Below are 15,428 nucleotides of genomic sequence, written 5' to 3'. Positions count from 1 at the left end.
CCGCGTATGATGCATGGCTGCGTGATTTTCACGCAGCCGCCATCATTATGACACTGTAAACAGAAAAGCACCACGTGCTTTTCTGTTTTCATTCATACTTTTTACTGCTGTTGCGCGAATCACGCACGTCTCACGGAAGTGCTTCAGTGTGCTGCACGTGATTTTCACGCACCCATTGACTTCAATGGGTGCGTGATGCGCGAACAACGCACAAATATCGGACATTTCGTGGGTTTTACGCAGCGGACACACGCTACGTGAAAGTCACGGACAGTCTGCACGGCACCATAGACTAACGTAGGTCCGTGCGAGGCGCGTGAAAATCACGCGCGTTGCACGGACGTATTACACGTTCGTCTAAATAAGCCCTAAGTCCCATTGCCACAGGTGAATAAAATCAAGCACCTAGCCATGCAGTCTGCCTTTACAAACATTTGTGAATGATTGGGTCATTCTAAAGAGTTCACCAAATTCTAGCGTGGTATTGTAATAGGATGCCACTGTTGCAACAGGTCAGTTTGTGAAATTTCTTTCCTAGATATTCCACAATTAACTGTGAGTGGTATTATTGCGAAGTTGAGGCGTTTAGGAACCTCAGCCATGAAGTGGCAGATGACGTAGAGTTACCGAGTGGGGTGATCAAGTGCTGAGGCGCATTGTGCATAAAAGTTGCCAACACTCTGCTAACTCAATAACTGCAGATTTCCAAACCTTCTCTGGTATTAATATCAGTGCAAAAACTGTGTAACAGGAGCTTAAATGCATGGGTTTCCATGACCGAGCAGCTGCATGCAAGCCTTACATCACCAAGCGTCTGATGGCATGGTGTAAAGCACGCCGCCAGCGGAAACTTTCTGTGGTGTGATGAATCACGCCTCTCTATGTGGCAGTCTGATGGACGAATTTGGGTTTGGCGAATGGCAGGAGAACGTTACCTGTCTGCAATGTGCCAACTGTAAAGTTTGGTGGGGAGGGATAATGCAAACGGGCCGTGCGCTGCATGCTGATGACGAATCTAAGTAGTCCTCTCCATCATCTTGCCGAGGTAAGGAGTCCTTCTCTAAGCATCAGCATGCAGCGCACGGCCTGTTTTTAGACTTAGGCTGGGTTCACACGACCTATTTTCAGGCGTAAACGAGGCGTATTATGCCTCGATTTACGCCTGAAAATAGGGCTACAATACGTCGGCAAACATCTGCCCATTCATTTGAATGGGTTTGCCGACGTACTGTGCCGACGACCTGTCATTTACGCGTCGTCGTTTGACAGCTGTCAAACGACGACGCGTAAATTGACTGCCTCAGCAAAGAAGTGCAGGACACTTCTTTGGATGTAATTTGAGCCGTTCTTCATTGAAGTCAATGAAGAGCAGCTCAAGATTTACGAGCGTCACAGACGCCTTGCAAAATGCGAGGAGGAGCTTTTACGTCTGAAACGAGGCAGCTGTTTTCTCCTGAAAACAGTCTGTCTTTTCAGACGTAAAAGCCTCTCATCGTGTGCACATACCCTTACAGCGGGGAATGCAAGTGAGTAGAAAGATAAAAATTACAGATTTGGAATTTGTCTATTAAGCTAAATACTAATTATTGTAGTTAAGAGGGTTTTTCGGGGTGACAGAGTCTCTTTAAGTACCAATATCCTCAGGATTCTTATCAAAAGTTGTCTTCATTGAACACTAGTCACCAAATATTAATTTATCTAAAGTCGTATCAATTCATCATACAGATTAATGAAAACACACACACAACACATGGGGGAGAATTTGAAAAGTTACAAGCGGCTCAAAAGTCACAAAACTTTTGGGCCGTCTCCACCAAGCTTCCTTAAAAAGCAGGCGGAGCTTAGTAGAAGGGACGGGACTAACCGCTGCTCGACACATTTGCTATAATTTCGGCCAGAAACAGATGGAAATCGACGCCAAATCGTGGCTGGTGTTGGTTTAACTATTTGGCGCACAGATGGACGAAAATGCAACAAATATATTGAGGCATGTACCTCTTAATAAAGTTGTCACATCTTACTCCAGCTAGTTTACTATTAAGACTGGCATATGAAACAAGAGGAAAGTGATGGCTTAAAGGGCTGTTTCTATATATGGAGGCAGTTTTAATGGAATTCTCTCAATTCTAAAAGGAACAAGCATATTCTCCATCGTACAATATGTACAAATCAGATGACTATGACCCCAAACACACGACCAAGGTCATATCACTCTCTTTGGCAAAAAGAACAAGGAGTTCTGCAACAGATGGTCTAGCCTCACTAGAGCCCTGATCTCAACATTTTCAAGGCTGCCTGAAATTACAAGCTGATACACAAGCCATTCAAAGTCTGCAGAAGAACCACATGCGTTTTTACCACAATTTAAGGCTTATTTCGATGTGTTTTTTTTACCACATCCAAACAAAAAACCCTTTAAACCGTGGTAAAAATGCATGCGGTTTTTGGTGCAGTTTCAATCACACCTCAACTTCTGAATACATTTTTAGGCTACATTCAAACGCGGTGTTTCTACTACATTTCATCATGTGCCATCTCTGTGTGTGTTGCGTATGGCATCAGTGTGCTTTGCGTGTGGCATGCGTTTTCACGTCCGTGCAAGCACTTATTTAATTTTTTTTTATTTTTCTGCTTTTTTTTGTAACTGATGAGTGAAACACGGACAGCACATAGATGTTGTCCGTGTACTGTACGTGGTTTTCACGCACACATAGACTTCAATGGGCGATTAGGTGCGCAAAAACGCACCAATATAGGACATGCAGTGTGGTACACGCAACAGACACTCGCTGCGTGAACACTCACACATGTCTGAATAGCCCCATTGAAATTAATATGTCCACGTGCTCTCAGTTATTTCAATGCACAGCACACGAACTAGAATCACGCTCGTCTGAATGAGCCCTTACAGTGTAGCCAAAAGAATGGAGAAAATTTGTATTACCTGTAATTTTGCTTTCCTCGAGTCTTTAGGCAGCAAACATGGGATATTCTGTCCCCAGTCTCCACCTTAGGACCAGCCCACCTAGAATACTAATAGCAGCAATTTGCATAATTAATTAACAATTGACTGGTGTATAAGAGTATGCTCAATCCCCACATACATGTTTTAGTAAATAGACGAATTGCTGCATATACAATTTATTGGGGGGGATATAGTTGTTCTGCCTACAGACTCAAGGAAAGCAAAATTACAGGAAAGGCCTTATGCACACGACCGTAAAAATCGTCCGAAATTGCGAACCGCAATTAAGGTCCGCCATTACGGACGCATTCACTTCTATTGTTCACGGACACCTTCCCGTTTATTTACGGGAAAGTGTCCAGGCTGTAGAAATGTACAGCAAAAGATAGGACATGTCCTATCTTTTGCTTTTTACAGTACAACTTCCTATACTTTGTATGGGAGAATGGGCCGAAAATGTGAATGGCTGTCAGCGGCCTACCGTCCTCGCAATCATGGCCCGTGTTTACGGGCACGGCCGTGTGCATGAGGCCTAAGGGGCCGTTCACATATCCGTTGTTCATTTTAGTTTCCCTCCGGCGTGTTTCAGAAAAGCCAGAGGGAGACTAATGCTAGAACGGATCCCATAGCTTTCTATGAGATCTGTTCTGGCACAGGGGACATCAGTTGAGGCGCCGTACGGCACTGGACCTGTGCAATGCTACCTGCAGCGTTTTTTTATCCGGCACCGTATCCTATCTTAATTGACTGTAGCCGGATGATCCACCTTCCGGCAGCACCCGGCGGGAAGGTGGATGTGAGCAGGAGCGTAATTTAGTGACCCCCCCTGTAGATAATGCCGCTGTGGCCGGGGCTTCAATCCAGGGGGGCCCCTGATGTCACTGTCCATATATGGACAGTAACGTCAGTGGCTCCTCCCTGAGCAGAATCCCCTGCCACAGCGTCGGCAACACTGGCCGGAGATTCCGCTTCTAGCGGTAACCCCTGACGTCACTGTCCATATATGGACAGTGGCGCCAGGGGCTCCTCCTGGAGGGAATCCCCGCCACATCATCGGCAATGCTTTGGCCAAGGAGTAGCCCCTGACGTCACTTTCAATATATGGACAGTGGCATCAGGGGCTCCTCCTCGAGGGAATCCCCAGCCACATCGTTGGCAATTCTATGACCGGGGATTCCGCTCCCAAAGGGAGCTATAGTTGCGCTATCTATGAGGGGAGATAGCGCTATATACAAGGGGGGTGGTGCTATCTTCAGGGGAGGCATCGGTAGCACTAAATTCCACTCCTGATACCCGGCTAGAGCGTCGGCAACACTGTGGCCGGAGATTCCGCTCCTAGAGGTGACCCCTTATGTCATTTTCCATGTATGGACTGTAGCCTAAGGAGCTCCTCCTGGACGGAATCCCCGGCCAGAGCGTTGCAGACGCTCTGTTCGAGGGTTCCGGAACCCCTGATGTCCCTGTCTATATATGGAGATTGATGTCAGGGGCTCCTCCAGGCGGACCGGTGGGTGGCACTATCTGCAGGTGTGGCGCTATTTACAGGGGGTACTGTAGCACTATCTACAGAAGGCACTGCTTCATTAGGTAAAGGGTGGTGTGTGACACTATAAACAGAGTGCCATGCGGCATTATCTACAGGTGGTACTGTTGCATTATCTACAGAGGTCACTTCATCATTATCTAAAGGGGGGTGTGGCACTATATACAGAGGGCACTGTGGCATTATCTACAGGGGGTGTGTGGCACTATATACTGAGGGCACTGTGGCATTATCTACACATTAAATTCACCTGTTTTTAAAAATCTGTCAAAAACGGAAATACAGAACGGATGCAAAACGGACCGAGATGGCTATTTTTAACGGCCGACACCCGGACCCTGTTATGTGAATATAAACAACAGCAATCCCGGCATAGTGTGTGGTAGGTAGGAGATTCGGGGTGGGATTGGGTAGCTGTAAATCTCCTCCCTGAAGTTAGGGCTAGTGTTTGGCGTCTTTGCAGGTTCCCAAGGCTGCTTCGAAGCTCTGAGGTGAGGTCTGTGGACAGCAGCTGCCTTCAGTTTTCTCCCTCTCGGCGCCGGCCTTGGCGCAGTACTGAATATTACAATGTGCGTGTCAGACTTCAGTGTAGCGCCGAGGCCGGAGCAGAGAAGAAGAGCCCTGACATGGTACACAACAAGTATCTAATCTATCATGTATCCAATCAGCTATGTACCACTCTGATAAAATCGCCACTTTTTCAGACCCTTTTTGGTGGGCCATTGTGGTAAAAACTGATGTTCAAAATGAATGATAAAAACTGATGACAACCGATGACAACTGATGGTTCTGTAGTAAAAATTGTGAAAAAGCCTGATGGCAACTGTAACGACGGGGGTAGGGAAACGAACAAGTGAGCCCTAATCTACCCGCCACTCTGTCCCTGCCTACTTGCAACGACCCGCCCTAGGCGACGGAGTACAACTGGGCGGCGGTCCCTACGCTCAGTAAGTGCATGAGACAAACATACAAGGGAATACAAAGCAAAGGGAAAGGGGCAGTTGCCCACGGAAACACCGTGAGCAACCAGAGTGGTGAACGAGCCAAGTCAAACCAGGAGAGCACGAGGTACCAAACGCAGAGAAGGAGATTAGTCAGTAAGCCAGGGTCAGTATGGAGCAGGATCAAATAGTTAGGAGCTGTAGCTGGGCCAGGAAACCACACGAAAAGAATCACAAGCAAAGGAGGAACAGGAAAGGCAGCTATAAATAGACAGAGGGCGGGAGCTAGCTCCGTCTGGCCAGGCTGTGATAGGCTCTCCCACTCCTAAGCCTGCCATCCTGAGTGGTGGAAGATGGAGTCAGTCTCAGAGACGTAGATTCAGGTGCAGACTGATTACCTATGAGAGTTAACCCCGAAGCTGTGCCTGGCAGATCCTTTACAGTACCCCCCCCCCTTTTATGAGGGGCCACCGGACCCTTTCTAAGTGGACCTGGTTTACTGGGGAAACGAAGGTGGAACTTCCTGACCCAATACCCCAGCGTGAACATCTTGGGCGGGTACCCAAGTCCTCTCCTCAGGCCCGTATCCTCTCCAATGGACCAGGTACTGGAGGGAGCCTTGGACCATCTTTCTGTCCACAATCTTGGCCACCTCGAATTCCACCCCCTCAGGGGTGAGAACGGGAACAGGAGGTTTCCTCACGGGAGCCAAGGACAGGGAGCAGCGTTTAAGGAGGGAGGCATGAAACACGTCGTGTATACGAAAAGATGGGGGTAACTCCAGCCGGAAGGAAACAGGATTGAGGACTTCAATGACCTTATACGGCCCAATAAACCGGGGAGCAAACTTCTTGGACGGGACCTTAAGACGCAGGTTCCTAGACGATAACCACACCAGATCTCCGACCATAAACAAGGGGTTAGCAGAAAGTTTTCTATCAGCCTGAGTTTTTTGTACGCTCTGGGACGCCTCTAGGTTCTTCTGAACCTGGGCCCAGACTGTGCACAGTTCCCGATGAATGACCTCTACCTTGGGATTGTTGGAACTACCAGGTGAAACGGAGGAGAACCGTGGATTAAACCCAAAATTACAGAAAAAGGGGGAGACCCCTGACGAGTTACTGACCCGGTTATTAAGGGAAAATTCGGCGAGGGGAATGAATGAGACCCAATCATATTGACAGTCAGAGATAAAACACTTTAAATATTGTTCTAGAGATTGATTAGTCCTCTCAGTTTGGCCATTGGTTTCAGGATGGAAGGCAGAGGAGAAGGACAGATCAATCTCCAACTTTTTACAGAAAGCTCTCCAAAACAAAGAAACAAATTGTACCCCTCTGTCCGAAACAATATTGACAGGGACCCCATGGAGACGCAGGATGTGTTTGACAAACAAGGTAGCTAACGTCTTGGCATTGGGTAGTTTCTTAAGGGGCACAAAGTGGCACATCTTACTGAAGCGGTCTACTACCACCCACACCACCGACTTGCCTTGGGATGGAGGCAAATCGGTGATAAAATCCATGGAGATGTGTCCAAGGTCTCTGGGGAATGGGCAACGAACATAGTAAGCCCGCTGGTCGGGACCTGGGAGTCTTGGACCTAGCACAAACCTCACAAGCGGCGACGTAGGCCTTAACGTCTTTAGGCAACCCAGGCCACCAATAGTTTCTGGCAATGAGGTGTTTGGTACCCAGGACGCCTGGATGACCAGATAGTGCGGAGTCATGATTTTCCCTAAGTACCCTTAGCCGGTATTGCAGGGGAACAAACACGTTGTCCTCAGGAAGGTTCCCGGGAGCTGAACCTTGATCAGCCGCAATTTCAGAGACTTAATCAGAATCAACAGAAGAAATGATTATACCGGGAGGCAAAATACAAGCAGGATCTTCCTCCGAAGGAGGGCTGGCCATGAAGCTATGCGACAGTGCATCGGCCTTAATATTTTTAGACCCAGCCCTATAGGTAACCAAAAAGTTGAATCTGGTAAAAAATAGCGCCCATCGAGCTTGTCTCGGGTTTAGCCTCCGGACAGATTCTAGGAAAACCAGATTCTTGTGGTCGGTAAGGACCGTTACCTGGTGCCTAGCCCCCTCCAGGAAGTGGCGCCACTCTTCAAATGCCCATTTAATGGCTAAGAGTTTGCGGTTGCCAATATCATAGTTACTCTCAGTGGTCGAAAACTTCCTGGAGAAGTAGATACAGGGGCGGAGATGGGTGAGGGACCTGGTACCCTGGGACAAGACAGCCCCCACTCCCACCTCGGATGCGTCAACTTCCACGATAAATGGCTCCATTTGGTTGGGCTGAACCAGCACCGGGGCCGAGATAAAGCACTTCTTAAGGACCTCAAAAGCCTGGACAGCCTCAGGAGGCCAGTGGAGGAGATCAGCACCTTTGCGAGTGAGGTCCGTAAGAGGCTTAGCGATGACCGAGAAGTTAGCAATAAATCTCCTGTAATAATTAGCGAACCCCAAAAAACACTGTAACGCCTTCAGGGAGGCAGGTTGGACCCATTCCGCCACAGCCTGAACCTTGGCGGGTCCATGTGGAATTTATGAGGAGTGAGGATTTGACCCAAAAATGGTATCTCCTGTACCCCAAACACACATTTTTCAGTTTTTGCAAACAGTTTGTTTTCCCGAAGGACCTGGAGCACCTTCCTGACATTCTCAATGTGGGAGGACCAGTCCTTGGAAAACACCAGTATGTCATCAAGGTACACTACAAGAAATATCCCCAGGTAATCTCTCAAAATCTAATTTATGAAATTCTGGAAGACCGCCGAGCATTACACAACCCAAAGGGCATGACGAGGTATTCGAAATGACCTTCGGGCGTGTTAAACGCAGTCTTCCACTCATCCCCCTCTTTGATGCGGATAAGGTTATACGCCCCCCATAGATCAAACTTAGAGAACCATTGGGCCCCCTGAACCTGATTAAAGAGATCAGGAATCAAAGGAAGGGGATACTGGTTCCTTACAGTGACCTTATTCAGGTTACGGTAGTCAATGCATGGCCTAAGACCACCATCCTTCTTCCCTACGAAGAAGAAGCCAGCACCTACCGGAGAAGTAGAGGGGCGAATGTAACCCTTGGCCAGGCATTCCTGGATATACTCTCTCATGGCTTCACGTTCGGGACAAGAAAGATTAAATATCCTACCCTTAGGAAGCTTAGCTCCTAGTACCAATTCGATAGCGCAATCGTATTCTCTATGAGGAGGTAACACTTCGGAGGCCTCCTTAGAGAAAACATCAGCGAAGTCCTGAACAAACTCAGGTAGCGTGTTCACCTCCTCAGGGGGAGAAATAGAATTAACAGAAAAACATGACGTCAAACATTCATTACCCCATTTGGTCAGCTCCCCAGTATTCCAGTCAAACGTGGGATTATGCAACTGCAACCAGGGAAGGCCTAAAACCAAATCGGACGATAATCCCTGCATCAACAGTACAGAGCACTGCTCCAAATGCATGGAGCCAACAAGGAGTTCAAAAACAGGGGTATGCTGAGTAAAATAACCATTAGCAAGAGGAGTGGAGTCGATACCCACTACCGGGACAGGTTTAGGCAAATCAATCAAAGGCATAGCAAGAGACATAGCAAATTCCACAGACATGATATTAGCAGAGGACCCTGAATCCACGAAGGCACTGCCGGTAGCAGACCTACCACCAAAAGAGACCTGAAAGGGAAGCAAGATCTTATTATGTTTCATATTTACGGGAAATACCTGTGCGCCCAAGTGACCTCCCCGATGATCACTTAGGCGTGGAAGTTCTCCGGCTGCATTCTTACGCTTAGGACAGTTGTTCACTTGATGCTTGTCATCTCCACAGTAGAAGCAGAGACGATTTTTCCTGCGGAAATCTCTACGTTGTTGGGGGGACACGGAGGCCCCGAGTTGCATAGGTTCCTCTGAGTCTTCTGGGGAGGAACGAAGCAACGGAACCTCGGGAGGCATCATGGGGGAGTCGGAGGAGAAAACACATAAACATTCACGTTGTCGTTCCCTGAGACGTCGGTCAAGTCCTACCGCTAAAGCCATAACCTGGTCTAGGGAGTCAGAAGAGGGATAGCTAACTAGCAGGTCTTTCAGGGTGTTCGACAGACCCAACCTAAACTGGCACCTTAAGGCAGGGTCATTCCACCGAGAAGCTACACACCACTTCCTAAAGTCAGAACAATACTCCTCAACAGGTCTCTTACCCTGACGTATGGTCACCAGCTGACTCTCGGCAAAGGCAGTCCTATCAGTCTCGTCATAAATGAGTCCGAGAGCAGAAAAGAAACGATCAACGGAGGAAAGTTCAGGGGCGTCAGGAGCCAAGGAGAAGGCCCACTCTTGGGGCCCTTCCTGGAGCCGGGACATAATTATACCCACCCGCTGGTTCTCAGAACCTGAGGAATGAGGCTTTAAGCGAAAGTAAAGCCTACAACTCTCCCGAAAGGAGAGAAAAGCCCTCCGGTCCCCTGAGAACCGGTCGGGCAACTTGAGGTGGGGTTCAGGAGGTGAGGTGAGGGGAACTACCAAGGTAGCATCAGGCTGGTTGACCCTCTGAGCCGGGGCCTGGACCTGTAGGGAGAGACCCTGCATTTGCTGAGCCAGGGTTTCAAAGGGGTCCATAGTGGTGTCAGGGACCAGGGTAGACTAGGTATGGGCTTGTGATTATGTAACGACGGGGGTAGGGAAACGAACAAGTGAGCCATAATCTACCCGCCACTCTATCCCTGCCTACTTGCAACGACCCGCCCTAGGCGATGGGGTACAACTGGGCGGCGGTCCCTACGCTCAGTAAGTGCACGAGACAAACATACAAGGGAATACAAAGCAAAGGGAAAGGGGCAGTTGCCCACGGAAACACCGTGAGCAACCAGAGTGGTGAACGAGCCAAGTCAAACCAGGAGAGCACGAGGTACCAAACGCAGAGAAGGAGAGTAGTCAGTAAGCCAGGGTCAGTATGGAGCAGGATCAAATAGTTAGGAGCTGTAGCTGGGCCAGGAAACCACACGAAAAGAATCACAAGCAAAGGAGGAACAGGAAAGGCAGCTATAAATAGACAGAGGGCGGGAGCTAGCTCCGTCTGGCCAGGCTGCGATAGGCTCTCCCACTCCTAAGCCTGCCATCCTGAGTGGTGGAAGATGGAGTCAGTCTCAGAGACGTAGATTCAGGTGCAGACTGATTACCTATGGGAGTTAACCCCGAAGCTGTGCCTGGCAGATCCTTTACAGCAACTGATACAGTTTTGCATCAGTTTTTGCATCAGTTGTAATCGATTGAGAGACGAAAAAACTGATATATGTGAATTTACCCTAATACAAATTTTCTCTTTCCTTATCGTCGTACGGCAACACACATGGGATGTGCATTGAAACACAGAAAAGGGAGGGTTAATTTTGAAATTCGCACTAAGGACACTAGTACCAAAAACTGCTCCCCTAGAAGCCTCGATATGTAGCCGATAATGCTTCACAAAGGTAGATGGTGTTGACCATGAAGCAGCAGTCCAAATCTCCTGTAAGGACATTTGAGCCCTCTCTGTCCACGAGGTGGAGGTTGCTCAGGCAGAGTGAGCTCGAACAGGAAATGGAGTAGAAGAGCCATCTGCAACATAAGCCTCTGTTATGCAAAACTTGACCCATCTAGCTAAGGTGTCTTTGGTAGCTTTAAGGCCCCTCCTAGGACCATCGAATAGGATGAAGAGATTTTCTGAAAGCCTAAACTCTTTGGTTCTGTAGAGATACATTTCTACAGCTCTTTTTACATCCAATGAGGGAAGTTCTTCCTCCTGCTGATTCATCGGATTGGGAAAGAAGACCGGAAGGAAAGATTCTTTTTATGTTATCCACAAATAACATTTTCGGCAGGAAGGCGGGTAAAGTGTGTAGCACCACTGCATCTGGATGGAATCTGAGGTAAGGATGTTTTGCAGATATGGCTTGTACCTCTCTTATTCTCCTGGCTGAAGTGACTGCCACAGGGAATACCACTTTAACCGGTTCCCGAACGCCGGCTGGGCGGGGACCTCTAAAACCCGCGCTATAGTGCATTTACGGCGCAGGTTTTAGCTTGCTGCCCGAGCGATCGGGCTGCTGAATGTCGGGTCCCTGGCAGTCTTCTGTCTCCTCTGATCTCTTCTATACAGCGCTCAATTAGCGCTGTGTATATGAATAGAGGCAGCGGTCTGACCTTTGAGAGACAGAGCATAATAATAAAAAAATAAGTTAAATAAAGTGCAAAAAAATTAATAATAAATACTGTAGCAGTGCAGCTACTAAGGGGCAGGATTTGGGCCCAGAATTATATATTTAAAAGGTCTGGGTTGCTGTAGTAGAAGAGAATAGTAAAAGTTCCACTCCATCTTCAGTCCAGGGTTTGGGCTGCCTTATGAGTCTCATTAGCTGCCAGCTGTTAAGGCTGTTAAGAAAGGTGTGATCTATTCACACAAGGCTCCCAGTCTGAGTAAGACAGGTATTGCCAGTCTGTGGGAGTCAGAAGTTCTGGTAAAAACATATGTTTGTTGTAAGGTGCTGGGGAGAAGGCCTTTCACCCTGATAGTTGGGGAAGCTGTATGTTTAGTTAGAGGCTGGACGGCCTAGGGTTTATTTTTTAACTATTTTGTAAAATCTGCTTTTCATGTATGAAGACAATAAAGCTGGTTGCGGCCAGTTTTATACTGAACCCACTGTTTTGGAGTCAAAATTCTTAATTGTGCCAACTATCTTACCCTGGAGATGGTGATCCTGTGAGCTGACTTACCCCAAGTTGTCACAATACACATAAAATACACACCCAAAAAAAACGTGCCCCCTGCCAATGATTGTCGTAACGCTAGCCCTGATCCAATTACCCTAAAATGGACATGTAATATATCAAAATTTATGGTAGAAAAAATGTCTACGAAATGTCTACGAAAAAAATATCGCAAAAATCACGTCGCTAGCCCAACAAATAAAAAAGTTATAGCCGTTTAACCAACACGTGCTAAAAATGGCTAAACGGTGTTTGGTCCTGAAGGCTCAAAATAGCCCGGTCCTGAACCGGTTAAAGGAAAGCCACTTAAGATCCAATTCTAATAGTGGTTCAAATGGAGGCACTGCAAGTCTCTTTAAGACAAGTCCCAGAAAGGCAATGGTGGTTTAACTACTGGTCTAAGATTTTTGATGCCTTTAAAGAACCTTGCAATAAGAGGTTGATTGATGAATTTACCTTCAGTCATGCAATTGATGGCCCATACATGAGTTTTCAAGGTATTGAACTTTAACCCCTTCTGGAAGCCCTCCAGCAGGAATTGCAATACCACTGGCACCTCAAGAGAAGAATAGGAGGACTCTTCCCTGGAGCTAGAAAATTTCTTCCACAATCTGGAAAATATTTTATTGGTTTATGGCATGAAGCGTGGAAATTACAGACTAAGAGAGGCCTTTATTTACCAATCTTCGCCTCTCAGCCTCCAGACAGTCAGATGGAGTTTGCTGAGGTGAGGGTGAAACAGGCCTTCCTGGAGCAACAGATCTTGGCACATTGGCAGCTTCCAGAATATCCCTCTGGAGAGACGGAGCAGAACATGGAACCATGCCCGGCGAGGCCAAAATGGAGCAACCAGAAGTATGGAGGGTTTCTCTGCTGCAATCTACTCCAAGATTTTTGGTATGAGCGGGTGTCACGTTGGGTTCGTGGACCCACAGGGCCGTACCGACTTCGCAGTATGGCAGCTGGCCAACAGGGCGCAGGTCAGAGTCTATAGTTCATATAGGGTACCTGTGGCAGCTCGGACAGTAGCAAGGCAGGCTTGGCTGGGACTAGGCAGCAGGTAGACGTCAGGCATGCAGTAGCAGGACAGGCGTAGAGCACAGCACAACTACAGCACGGCACTAGATCAGGATACAGGTTACAGGAACAGGGAACACTGGGAGCAGGAAAAACTAGGGGACCATTTGCAAGACAGACTTATGATACGACAACAATGCTCAGGCATAGAAGCAAGGGGCTGAACCCCTCTTATAGTTCAGGGACCTATGGGCTGATAGTTCATTAAAGTCTGGTGCACGCACTGCCCTTTAAGAACAGGCACGCACCTTTAAGAACAGGCGTGCACCCTACGGGATCCGGCCGAGGTGAGTGGAAGCGAGCACTGGCGTCTTCCGAGGAGGAGACTGGGGCCATCGCTCGCCAACTCGTGGCTGCGGCTGTCAGGGGGAGAGTGGAACTGACGGCCTGCAGCCACGGACTTGACAGTATCCCCCCTCTTACACCTCTTCTTGGGACAAGAGCGAGAGAAAAACTTCTTCACAAGAGTAGGAGCATTGAGGTTCTCCTCTGGCTCCCAGGACCTCTCTTCAGGTCCAAACCCCCTCAAATCCACCAAATAAAAAGTTTTTCCCTTCACTCTCTTGGTGTCCAAGATCTTCTTAACCTCGAAGTTGTCTGAAGGACCGGTGGAGGCAACCGCAGGGCTAGGAGTCTTGGTAAAGCAATTCAGGACCACCGGTTTCAGGAGAGAGACATGAAAGGAATTGGGGATCCTGAGGGCAGGAGGCAGCCGAAGCTTGTAGGCAACAGGATTGATTCGTTACAGGATCTTGAAGGGTCCAAGGAACCTGGGAGCAAATTTGTATGACGGCACCCTCAGTCAAATGCCAGGAAGAAACTGAGGAGGTTCTCTTGTCCTTGTGTCCGCCTTCCGCTTCATGCGGTCGACCGCTAGCAGGATGGAGGATCAAGTCTGCTGCCAGATCTGCAGAAAGTCCCCAAAAGCCGTGTCAGCAGCTGGCACCTCGGACGTAACAGGAACCGGGAGAGGGATTCATGGGTGCTGGCCATAGACAATAAGGAACGGTGTCTTCTGTGTGGACTCGCTGGTATGATTGTTGTAAGAGAACTCAGCCCACGGAACCAACTGCACCCAGTCATCATGCTGCTTAGAGACAAAATGGCATAGGTAGTTCTCCAAGATCTGATTGATCCTCTCGACCTGACCATTGGACTGACGATGGTAGGCTGAGAAAAAGTCCAACCTCACACCTAGGAGTCCGCAGAGGGCTCTCTAGAACCTTGAGGTGAACTGAACCCCCCGATCAGACACAATATGCTGCGGCAAGCCATGCAGGCGGAAGATGTGTTGGATAAACAGCTTGACCAGTTGAGGAGCAGATGGAAGACCGGTCAGAGGAACGAAGTGGGTCATCCGCCGCCACCCAGACAGCACTGCATCCGGCAGAGAGAGGCAGGTCAGTAATAAAGTCCATCGCTATATGCTGCCAGGGAGCATCGGGCACAGGCAATGGCTGGAGCAGGCCAGCAGGTCTGGAGTGAACGACCTTGTTAGCTGCACACACAGAGCAGGAGTAAACAAAGTCCATAACGTCCTTAGGCAGGGTGGGCCACCAGAAATGACGGACAATCAGATCCTGGGTCTTACAGGTCCCCGCGTGACCTGCCAGTCTAGAGGCGTGTCCACAGCGGAGGACTCTTCCTCGGTCAGCCGTGCGCACAAAAGTCCTCCCTGGAGGAATGTCCCCAACTTGCAGTGGATTGACCGAGACAAGGCAGGACAGGTCGATAATGTTCTGTGGCATCTCCATCGTGTCTTCTGTTTCGAAAGACCTAGACAAGGCATCGGCCCTAACATTCTTGTCAGCCGGGCGATAATGGAGCTCAAACTGGAACCTAGCAAAGAACAGTGCCCACCTGGCCAAACGAGGATTCAGCTGTTGGGTCGTCTGGAGGTAGGTGTGATTCTTGTGGTCCGTAAAAATCAGGATGGGATGAGCTGCGCCCTCTAGTAGATGTCTCCACTCCTCCAGGGCCAATTTGATGGCCAGTAACTCCCGATCCCCAATCGAGTAGTTGCGTTCTGCGGAAGAGAAGAGCTTAGAGAAATACCATTGACTTGCCCTTGGAACCTCTCTGGAACAGGAGTGCACCAGCACCGACAGAGGAGGCGTCCACCTCCAATGAGAACTGTAGGGAA

The 15,428-nt window shown here is 48.6% G+C and overlaps 1 long non-coding RNA gene across 2 annotated transcripts in view; it reads left to right on the top strand.

The window, feature by feature from the left end:
• The window catches only part of LOC142651510 (uncharacterized), a 34,892-nt gene that overhangs the window by 3,253 nt on the left and 16,211 nt on the right, over positions 1-15,428 (top strand). The window lies entirely within an intron of this gene.

Source organism: Rhinoderma darwinii, chromosome 5 (genome assembly GCF_050947455.1).
Source record: "Rhinoderma darwinii isolate aRhiDar2 chromosome 5, aRhiDar2.hap1, whole genome shotgun sequence".
Classification (NCBI taxonomy): domain Eukaryota; kingdom Metazoa; phylum Chordata; class Amphibia; order Anura; family Rhinodermatidae; genus Rhinoderma; species Rhinoderma darwinii.
Note: the sequence above shows the minus strand (reverse complement) of the source record. Positions and strands in the feature narration are given on the sequence as shown.